Here is a 12537-nt window from a genome sequence, read left to right on the forward strand (position 1 = left end):
ATTAAACGTTACATAAGTATTAGTTAATTACTGCCAATTCCAGGTTTATGTTTACTGAGTTGAATTCTGTACATCCCATGTAAGTGTAATGGTCTAATAAGATTAAAAGGGCGTAGATTTAATGCTGCTGTGCATCAGACAACTTATGGACAGAAAAGCGATCAATAAAGTTACATATTTTAATCGGTTGAAAGTGTAAGGCGCCATATTCAATAAATATTGAGTATGCTCAGAATATATTTCTCTAAATATTATACCGTTTTTATTACTTTATTACTGTACAACTAATGTAGGTATTAACAGGGTGAAAGGTGCTCGCCCGATTTCCGTGCAGCGTGGGAGGTAACAGATTCCCACCTGGATTACATACTTGTGTAATCTGTCCTTTAGAGTTGTACCATTGAAAAATATTATTTTAAAACGTTTTCATTTCACAATTTGAGCTGATTCAAATATTCCTAATGTCTAAAAAGATATTGTTCAATAGAGTTTCGTTTATTTCTAACTAACTGCATATTATGATTAGTTTGGGAGTACGTAATTACTAACTTTCATAACGCTGATTTTAGGTTGAGAAACACAGAAAGGGATGTTATTTTCTTTTTTCATACCCTAGTAATAATTTTAAAATGTTGTACATTTCTTTGGGCATCCAAATCTTGTCCTCCTCCGAACAGATTCTAATCATTGTTACGTCATTGTAAACTCTCTCTATAGATATTTCAAATATTAAAAAGATTTCGATTTTTTTAAGTACGATAAGCAATACAAAATTCCGTTTGTTATACGAAGCACGTTGATATAAAGTTCCACTCCCGTATTACATAATACGACCAGTTTCATTTCTATGGATATTTATTGGTGTAACTGTATGACAAATACTTCATCGGGGTCAACGTCGCTCATAACCTTTACCCATAGTATAGTAAGAGATACAGCCTAAACCATAAACGATTCTGGATAGATACTGTACACATCTGCTAGTGGTAGTGCACTGCTGAAAATGTTAACACGTCTACCATCTGGTCTACATTAGGGATAAATGGTAGGTGGCCAAACTAACCACAGTGGGCCTAATAAATAGAAAGGTTTATAAAACATATGATTGTGTTACACGCCGTTGAAAATGGCTGTAGATTCGTTTCAACAAATGTCACCACATTTGTGATTTTATAAGTGACATTTTCAACCTAAAACACGTTTGATATTTTTATACTTACACCTTACAGTAAACATGTAAATAAAAGTTAAATCAGCGAGAGCCAAGCATACAAAGACATACTATTTAGCTGATAATAGGAACTTCAGTCTCTTTGTTCGGCAGTTATGTGTAACTATTATTTACGTGTCTGGCAGTTAGTTTTAGGAGTACATTCTAAAAAGATTATCTAACTAAATAATTATCGTTTGATATGTTTAAACGTTTTGATGTCCTCATATTTCGACCACGCCAAAAATAGTGAGCCTGACGATCGATTTCCAGATCGCTCTAACTGAATCATCCACTCAGACATGTGGAATATGTGGGGCGACCCCAAAAACAATGAATGATTTATCAGCCATTGGAAAATAGAGTAAGTGCAAGTGGTTTAATGCAAGGAAATGATCTCGAGTAGTTCAATTAACTGACTTGTTCCATGGCCTGCTATTTTCATCAGACCCACTTATATCTCACATATCACGTAACAGAAGAAAAGTTAGTCGGCGTGTGAATCATAAAATTGATTTGGACAATGAACTGAATGCTCCAATTAATTGCTTTAATTTCATGTCAGAAAATGCGTCCTCGGAAATGGAATTTGATGATTGAGTAAAGTTGCTGAGGTAGAAGACTGTTCGACTTCTTTTGTAATTACCAGATTTGAATTATGGTACTATCATATTGATTCCATGAATACGGTAAAAAATATTAATTATTTAAATATGTCATTGTAAACCGTATAAATTCAACCAACAAGGTTGGTATTTGGCTAACTTTAACTGAATTAGTTTGGTGTTAAGTTAGACTTTTATTTTGTATAAAAGAGCGTTGTTTTTTTTCATTATTTTATTATAAATACCTATTAATAAAAGCAGTTTACCGTTTATAACATTAAAAAGGTATTAGAATAGTATTATCTAAACCAAAAAATCCATAAAAATGCGTTTAATAACCTTTGTGTATTATTTAAAGCTTTTGTCCTGCTAGATTGCCGTTTCCCACTGTGCACTAGCATTGTGTGAGGTAGGTTATGTAAATCGGAATAAGGTTACATCTCGGCGACTCATTCTGTCCATTTTCTCCATATTATGTACTAAAGGACTCCACCATTATTTTAAGTTTTTTTTTACCAGTAAGAAAATATGTTGTATTGATCCCTGTACTGAATTATAGAAACAGGATATCACGTTCAAGGACTATTTCACCGGCTCTACAGTAAGAGGTCCAATATTTTTAGACCCAAAATCGCTAAACCCTAAAAGTTGTGAAATCTAAAAGCACGAATGTGCAATGGCAGGCCGCTATTAGTTGTTGACAAGTGGTAAAACTCTTTGTGACAAAACGTTAACAGTTACGATTCGTTACTAGTGTGACAACTATTGGGTTACTAGCAAACTTTAAACCGGTCAACCAGTTGTAAGAGAAGACAAAATAAGAAATATTTATCAAAAAAGTGGAATCGAACACACATCAATTTATTAAGAGTAAACTTTATCTTCCTTCTTGTCTGTCATTGTCGAAATTGTTTTGTTTACACTATTGGTCTGACATCAACCAAGATGGCGGTGCCAAGTTTGATCAATAAGTTAGCGGCGTGAGGTACGGACGTTGTGAAGTGTAAGTGAGAAGCGGGATATCCGTGACGGCTACTCCTGAGTTATTCAAGGATTACAGGTCTATTGAATGACTGGGACCTCTGTAATATTGACACGGCCAACCCTTGACCTTGGCTCTTATATGGATTGATGACTCATGACACGCATATCTCGGCTGTAGACAATGGTATACAAGCAATACCATCTATAAATGTACATTTTTACCACTATCGGTGTTTTGTTTTAAGTAACTTGAAATTAAATTACTTTAATATTTACATAAAATATTTGATATAGGCCTGAGTTTATCGTAACGGTATAAAAAAATATAATTATGTAGCACACTGCATGAACTTTCTTTTATATTCCAAAGAAGTGTAACACCACTTCAACTAGTTTAAATCTGTTTGTAGTCTAGGTGTCTCTGATTTGGAAGCGATGTAGAGAGTCCGTTTTGAGCTTCTTCGTCGCTGACTGTTTTAGATCTCTTCAGATGGATGTTGATTCCAGATTCCAGGAGTCAAATTTGTCATAGCATTAGGCTTCAGACGCTGCACTAAGTGGAAGGTGAAATGGAGCTGAACTTACGATCGTACTGGATCAACACTTTCCTCCATTGTTCTACATTATAGTAATACTTATTGGCTGAGCGCTAGCGAAGACTATCACTTGGGGTTCTGAATAGGGTTCACCTCCGTATGTCTGTCTCCCCGCACGATATATGAAGTACATTTCAATGAATGCGTTTTATACTTAATTGAGCCCATTTTTGTCTTGTTAAACAAATAATGTCATGAATATTCAAATTTAAATTTTAACTGCTAATTATTAACTCCTTCACTCCATTGTTTAAAAATAAGATTTGTCTAAAAAATACTGTTGAAGCCCATTTGTATTATAAAAGATGAAGATGTTATCAAATATGGAAATTATTAAAGAACAAAGGATTGATTTTACCAGAAACCATTGGGAAGAGTGTGTGTCAATCAGGTACGAATTTCAGATAAATTTCAAGGTATACAAGGTTACATTTTAGAAATCCCTGTTAACTATTTATTAAAATCTTTAAAGTTTTGTAAAATGGTGTTAATAATGGAATGCGTAAATAAACACATCATTTTCTAAATTTTTCTATTCAGCATATCAATCATATTCCGAAACTTATCATGAATAGTGGACCGAGATTCATGTAATTCAAATATCTAGAACAAGACCTTCTAGTCATAGATTTGCATGACAAATCAAACCCATAAGTACTTCAGTTTGACAATACAGATATCCCTCCATCCGTACCGAGAGTGTAACTCATTGTCGGGAGTTACCTTATGGTATCATAATTTATTTATTATTGATTATATATTGCACTTATTTGTTTTGTTTACTCGTTATAGTATTTTAGTAAAATAAAATACATTTAAAATACCTACGAGTGACTGGGCGTGCTGCTATAATTGCCACTGTTCTGTGGCATTTCTATAAACATTTCCATTCACCTGAAGATGAATTATATTAAACCTATTTTAAAGATCCAACCAGCCCCACCGGTAGGACTCAAAACCTGCGCAAGTCACTAAACAATATAATTTGGTCGAGGATACTGAAATCAACAATGTGGTTGAAGACAACATTTTAACTGGGTGTTTATGAGATTGGGTGTGAGTTTAGGTCCTAGTTGGTTGGTTGGCGAATACAGACCTATTGTGACCTGTATTTTGCAGTTCAGTTTTAATAATTAGTGTTGTGTTTTAGAGTAATGCAATTGACACACAACATGGTGGTTGTGATTCCTGACTTATGCGTATCATAACGCTCTGGTACGATTTGTTTATTTTAACTTAGATTGTAATTATGTGTTATGTTAGATATTCACCCGAGGAAGAGATGAGATTTGCAAATCTCGAAACGTAATGTAATGATTTTTAAAAATCTTTGAACGATGGAAAATGTCCTGTAAAATCGTGTTTCCTTCACAACCCTTCCATCGTCAAAAACAAACTTAAAAAAAAGGCCATAGTATTATTCAATAAAGGGAAATTGTCAAGTGTTGCCTTCTAGCTAAATTGGACATAGACTATCTCCAAGAACTGCGTCAAGTTCATAGGGGTGCTGGATGAAACGTATATCAAAAAGGCGGAAAGACATTTTCAAGAATATGAGAAGACAGACTTATTTGGTTAAGACAAGATTAAAGGATAAACTTGAAAAGGTAAAGGATACAGATAACCCTTCTTATGCCTCTGGCCACTATTGAGGATAGTTTATACATTTATATAGCTTGGTGTTGGGTGTGAAAGAGATGTTTGTTGATTGATTATCCTAAATTTATGTTTTCCCCGCAAAAGGTAAATTTTCTCAAAAACTAGACAAGGTATTGCAGTTTTGTTTTTCCTAATACATGTTCCTTTAATATAAGCCCAGGAAACGCTCATGGATGTATTTATAAAGTTTTCAGTAATCTATAAAAGTTATACTTTTAGAAAAATGCTACGACTTTTTTGAAGAAATGTACAGATTATTTTTAAGACATATACAGGCTATATGCTCATTTGCAAAAGGCAATTATAAGAAAAACTAAAATCTTTTAATGATCTTTATTAGTTACATATAAAAAATACATCAGATTAATACAACTTAAATGGCGCAGGTAGGGACCCGACCTCCCTACCTTAATACTATGCAGCCTAAAAACATTATTCAGTACTTGTGGGAAGAAATGTATTTGTGAGATCTGAAGCAAATCGGCGTGTTTTAATTATTGTATTATTACGCTATCCATTTAGTTTGCATGCGGTTTCTTGTTTCTCTATGTATAACAGATCATATTTCATGAAATGACAAACACATTAGTCAATTAGAAATTAAGTCACGAGGCTCGCGATATGTGAAAATTGAGGATCTGGAATTATGTCAGTATTGTCAAACCAATACTAAAATACTTTAACTTAAGAAGTTACTCTAAACGGATTTATTTAATTCCGTTAGCAATAAGTTTAAATATTACTTTCGTATGGTTTTATGAAGAAAAGTTAAGTATATTATTTGTTTATTCCTTTTGCGAATAATAAGTAGGACACGGAGGAAACCGAGTTTGGAGAGAAAACTTAGAGCAGAGACAGTTGTGTTCTGGCCCTAGGGTGTACCATGTGTAAATCTGTATCTCTTGATATACGGTGCTTGCAGGTTCTTTGGTTTCTTTTTAGTGGTTTCTTCCTTGGGTTAAAACAAACAACACATTTATTATTTATAAACTTTAAAAGAGCTTAGTTTGCAATCTGTCTGAGTACATTTTGTTTTACAGCTTTAGTTTCAAACCCACTAAAGATATTACCTTGTACATGTGTTTTACGATAGAATTTTATATCTGCCTTGACCCAGAAGCACATTTCAAAAATAATTTAATTTGTAAGTATTTAACTTTTATATAGCAAAATAGCGGATAACAATCTTTGTTTTGGCACTTCCAAATATCAAAATATGAATTTTGTTTACACAGATGTTATAAAAGTTTGTAACGCTACCAATAATATTTTCCGGAAAGCCTCGCCCATAGTCAGCACCAGAAGGAAGGTTGCTGGAAACTCTGTCTGCTTACAATCTTTATTTATGATGAAAACTTGCAGAAAACCTCATCGAGCGGCTGTTGAATCTAAGATTTGCATAATAAGACGAGGTATGTGGTGTACTCTCAGTCCGCCAGTACTATTTTTTGCGTTGGACATTGTACTATTGGCCAACGGCGCAAGTAGACCTACTATGTGCCTTCAGAGCTCCTCAGCGCGAAAATAATCGCTCGCGCCGGCTAGTCATGCTGGCTACGCGAACTTGCAATATTTCGTTAATTCACCCAGGTGATTCGACATCCTGATCACCTTACGAAGCCACTATAACATTCCTGCTTACTTCTTGATAATGTTTCAGTTACCTCAGGAATGGCTTAATTAAGCCGACATGCTGATCACCTTACGAAGCCACTATAACATTCCTGCTTACTTCTTGATAATGTTTCAGTTACCTCAGGAATGGCTTACGTAAGCCGACATGCTAATCACCTTACGAAGCCACCGTAACATTTTTGCCTACCTCTTGAGAAAGTTTCACAGCTAATTCAGGAATGGCTTAAATATCCAGTGGCTGACGAGCCACGCCAAAAGAATAATACGCAAGTGCAACTCGGGTCTCGATCTTGGAGTTTATTGCATGCGACTAAATTACCCTTATGGAAATGTTGAGTGAACCTGCCTCGTGAGATTTCTTCCGCAGTTTTATCACGTGCTCTGTAGAAGGGGGGCAGTGATTGCTCAATATTTAATCATGATAAGAGTGGTGGCCTAGAAGGCCAACTCTATCAACTAAAATGGTCGAAATCGTCATTGTCACCAGACAGACAATGGGCACAGAGGTCCAAATCCGAGCAAACTGGAAAATATCGAGAACTGGATAGCCAGGAAGCTTCTCGGTGTGTGCGTTTTGGGAACATGTTTCTGGCGCAGCAGATGAGAGGAACCAAACGGTCAATGGTTCGGAAAGGGGCAGTAGGACACCTTAAATATTACGTAGAAAGAGTTCTGAACACCACAAAACCATTAAAAAGATAACGAACATCGGTGTTTACCAACCTGTTGCCAATGGCACAGTGCAGCAGTTACAACGGTTATCGCAAGATAACCAGATCAAGCAACGTCGAGCGTGCTACTGCTTATATGGGTGACCGCTGACCGATGCTGTCCTTGCAAGCATCCCGCCTGCCCGGCCATTGGTGATGGTTAGGAAGTCATCTTTAAGCCGTTGGCCCCCAAGTTAAGTGTTAGAGAGGGCTTCTTAGCCCTAACTTCGCCTGGTAAAACAAGACATCTTTACTTTACTTTACTTAACCTGATGGAACGAATTACTGTAGGTTGCTTGTGTACTCTTTGGAGTAAGATTCGGTAGGCATCTTCCTTAAGCAATACGAAAAGCAGCCCTGAGATTAACAAAAGCTGTGTTTGGCAGTTTTTAGTGGGTGAATGTACCACTCATCAGCTCCACAGTGAGTGCCGGTTAATTATCATTTTCTCCATGAAAAACAGGGATCTACTGGCGTTGTTTAATCTACTCTTTTAACAAATCCTCTCTAAATTAAAAGGACAATTTAAGATAAAAATTTTAATTTTAAGAGTCAAATAAGGATTTTTAGTTTGAGAAATTCGTGTTACAACAAACTCAATAAATAAATACTTTCATTATCTTGACGATAGCTTATCTGAAACTCACTTAAGATATTATTTTAAAAGTTCCTGATTTTATTATATTTAACACAAATCGTCTTGATAAAAAAAACAGAGGAAATAGTATATTAATTAAAATACATTTTAAACTGTATACGCTCCACAATAATTGCAATAACTGCTATTATTGTCAGCACAATCAATTCAAGACACTAACATTATAATCGAATATATGATGAGACATCAAATCATTTACCAGATACATAAAGATTACTGTTCACCGAGGTGTTCCATATCCTCGATTTCTGACAGCGTAGTGTTCCAGATTTGTTAACCAAAGAGCAATAACATACTTCAATTTATGGATGACAATAATTTAAATTTCACCTCAGCAGAATAGCCAACCCATTTGCCAATTGATGAATAAAGTACCAGCTATTGATTTCTTTGGTGCTAGATGTGGTTCTGAGAACTACATCAGTATTACTTTATCCCTTGTCATCAACTGTATTACTTAACTGTTATCAATCATATCTTGTGATAATGATGGCATTATTAGTTCTGTTAATGAAGAAACCTTCTGTTTAAAATAACAAAGTTACAAGACTTAAAGTCTCAAAAATTTTGTTTCGATGTTTTTATAGATATCAAGTGATAAAAAATGTATGGTATTATTTATTTTGTTTGAAGTCAAATAAATATGTTCTAGTGACTAACAACTGACATTGCTAAAATAGGCAATATCACCTGTATCACTTCTCATACAGGCACAACACATATGGAATTTAAAGCAAAAACTGTGTAAACGTGTTATTGATTCAGAAAGGAAATCAAATTACAGGTACCTATAAATAAGTTACTTTATATAAATTGTGTATTATAAAAAGTCTGTAGTGACCTACTCTTCACTTACTCTTTTAACCCAAAATGTTTAGAAATGTTCCTTTATGTTAAAAATTAAGTTATTCATGTGTATATTATTTTTTTTTATAACAAGAGCAAATTCGTGATCAAGATCAAGCTTGAGATAACTTCAACAACATGGTAATTCAATTTCAGGGATAGAAAGCCAATTATCATTGGTTCCATAAAATCTTGTTCTTTTTGAAACCAATACAGGAATAAGCATATCGCTTATGAGAGAATCGATCATTAGCCGAGTTGCAAAAGCGTTAAAAATATGAACGATAATTTTTTTATTACCTTGATATATTTAATACCAACTTTCAGGCACGTAAATAAGTTTAATCAACGTTACACAATTTGTATATAGAATGACTATCTGGCCTAAATTGGTGATTTTCAGTAATGTTATCTAGTTGTCTGACGGCAATATAGCCATTACTCGATGTGCTTGACAGCTGGATAATAGTGTGTCAAACTAAAAAAAAAATGGCCTGAGAACAATTTACCGATTGATACTTTTAGCCCTCTTAATTTTTAGCCCATCTAATTTTAACCTCCACCGAAGCTAGGATTAAATTATAAATATACATATATATATATATATATATATATATATATATATATATATATATATATATTGGCTCCAAATTGGCTCTTTACTCTTGTAATATTTAGTATTCAATTTATTCGACAATATCAACCATGTTTATAAATTAATTGGAATAACTTTACAAACTTATTAGACTGTCAGTTTGTACTCGTATTCATTTTCTCTAACCGTTGGTTTAAAATCATTATTATGTGCTCAAAATCATAATCTCACTTGCCTAATAAGTGTGATGGTTAGGAAAATTACTGTTTTATTTGGGAACTCCTACACTACCCTACCCAAGAAGGCACAACCTGATCTTTTTTAGGATTTAAGTAATCTTAGCCTCCATCAGATCAAAAGATTTCTGGGCTAAAGAACTACTAGTAGAAAAGAGTTAGTTACATGATACTAGAAATTTATTAACCTTGATTAGCATAAAAATAGTTTCTATAGAATTACGTTTGAAAAATCGTAAAATAAGAACAAAACTGTATCTATAATGAGATCTGGACAGTTCAGTAAAGCTATAAACCAGACATTTCAACTACATTTAGTAGGCTATGTTTTATGTTTGGCGCGAGATTCTATTAAAGTTTGTTTTGTCTGATTCCAAGAGTTTTGTCAGATCCTTTGCAAAAACTACTTCTCATTTACTTGTTTCTTTTGAATTTGTAATGTAATAATTTATTTTATAGGATTAGATCTAGAGGTCGAAATAATACCCATCTACTTGTAAAAAACAACTCTGACAACAAAGTAACAGAATATCTGAATATCTGGTAATTCATTCACAAAAGTGAGCAACAGTGTATTAATTTGATTATTTAAAAGTATTGTGAGTTACATTATAGGCCTATTTAAAAATAAATATTTATCGAAGATGAACTAATATCAAATCCTAATCTTATCAATAGTCATAATTTCCTTCCAATGGTCTAGAGAGCTAAAGAATCGATTTAGGGTTTCTCGCCAACTCCATACCTTGATGGATAGTAAACTGACGAATTGCTAAAGACCCATTCCAGTCATGCTTCATAAACACCGATCAGTAGCTCCTTTTTTCTGAATTTAGATTGATATAGATTAGATATAATTCCAAAAAAAGATATCTTTATCAATAAAGAATTAACTAAAGAATTTATAGAAATGATTGATTCCATTAGAAAACGAAATGAAGTTAAATGAATATTAAAAGAACTAATCAAAAAACAGTTCTTAAAAATTGTTGAGAGGTGAGAGAGGGAGAGAGAGAGAGAGAGAGAGAGAGAGAGAGAGAGAGAGAGAGAGAGGAGAGAGAGAGAGAGAGAGAGAGAGAGAGAGAGAGCTACATTTATCCAAGTTTCTTCCCTCCAGAAGAGTTCAGGCAATCCACTAATCAAAACTAATAGTGAAGTCTGAATGATGACATTGTCACGTGACCAAAATAAGAGGTCCTGATTGGCTGAAATGACATGTTTTGTTTCTGCTGGAGTTACACAGAGACACAAGTTTGCTTTTGCATGGGTTTGTGATTTTGTTCATACAAAATTAATAGGAAATGTTTGGTTTTGCTCAAATTGGAGTTTAAAAGTGGATTCCAATATTAAACATTAGTGGTAGCCACTGTTTACCTGATATTTTTAAATTTTTTGCAATTGTTTGGTTTTGCTTGCGCGCTCCTCATATTACATGTTTCGCAATAAAGTCACTTCTTGTAAGTTATCGATAATCTACAGTACTTCGGATCAGCTCCAAAAAAATGTTGAACCTAGTTCCGTTTGTAACTATAAAATACAAAGCAATGTATACTTTGTATATAGTATCCGAGCCTAATGTGGAGCCCGAGTTAGAACGATTACAACGAATTACTAGTGATTTCAAATTTAAATCAGAGTACAATACGCCTATTGTGCCAGTAGTAGTCTTACGGCATAGTGAGATTTTATTATAACTTAAAACTCTGTCAGCTTTTATCTGAATATTATCTAATCTCTCTCTATTAACACTAAACATACTTTTGAAAACATGAGATGATTCCAAAATTGCACACTACCTAGGTTTTCAAATAGAAGAGCTAAACAAGATCGACATTATTGATTCTTGGCATTGAATAGCAAGGCAGAACTTTATGTATATCACAGGGGCGTAACGACGACGTAGGGGACGAACGGGATCTACCCCCCTCCCAAGAGATCGACTATTTCAAAATGATCGATCGCTTAATTGTCTATTTGGAATCAAAATAACATTTATGTTGGAACTTTGAAATTAATTATATTTAAATATATAAATTCAAACTTTATAACTAATTTAATCTACGAAATACATATCACTCAATTTATATCTCAATTTTAGTTCGAAACGCTAAATATTTCGCCATTACGCAACGATTACGAAAGTGAGGTTAGGTCTTGCTATTTTTGTGGCCTGTACCCGGTACTTTCAGTAGATATAGGGCAGATTCGCGCCTTAATTTAAAAGAGCAGTTTGCCGGTTATGGTAAATTAACGAAACCTGCTTAATTTAATCTTTATTATTAATTCAATATTTTATATAGTGGTTTAGAAAACGACACACACGAGATAATGGCTAAAAGCTCCATACATGACAATTGCCAAATTTTGTGGACTATCCGGTCAAGAATAAAAGTTAAGATGGTAATTTAATAATAACTTTATTTCCATACTATTCTAAAATTACATATTCAATTATAGTACTCTTGCATATATTTTGTTTAGACATCCGGTCTTTTTTTAATCACAAGTTTCCGAGTTATGAATTTTCAAATTTGCAGTTTGGTTGAACAGCACCAAAAAACTATATTTTTCTCATTGTTATCGATATAAAAACTGGAAGTTATTGCTAATAGAATAAAGTAGAAATAAACAAGGTAAATTTTAATATGACTCCTATTAATGTAGGTGTGTTATTTAGTTTTTGGTCAACGTTCAAATTCATATATATATATATATATATATATATATATATATATATATATATGCGTGCGTTTTGATTATGTACTTATAAATGTAATTGAGACATATCTTATAATTTATAGAC

The sequence above is a fragment of the Homalodisca vitripennis genome, chromosome 3, assembly GCF_021130785.1.
Source record: "Homalodisca vitripennis isolate AUS2020 chromosome 3, UT_GWSS_2.1, whole genome shotgun sequence".
Taxonomy (NCBI): domain Eukaryota; kingdom Metazoa; phylum Arthropoda; class Insecta; order Hemiptera; family Cicadellidae; genus Homalodisca; species Homalodisca vitripennis.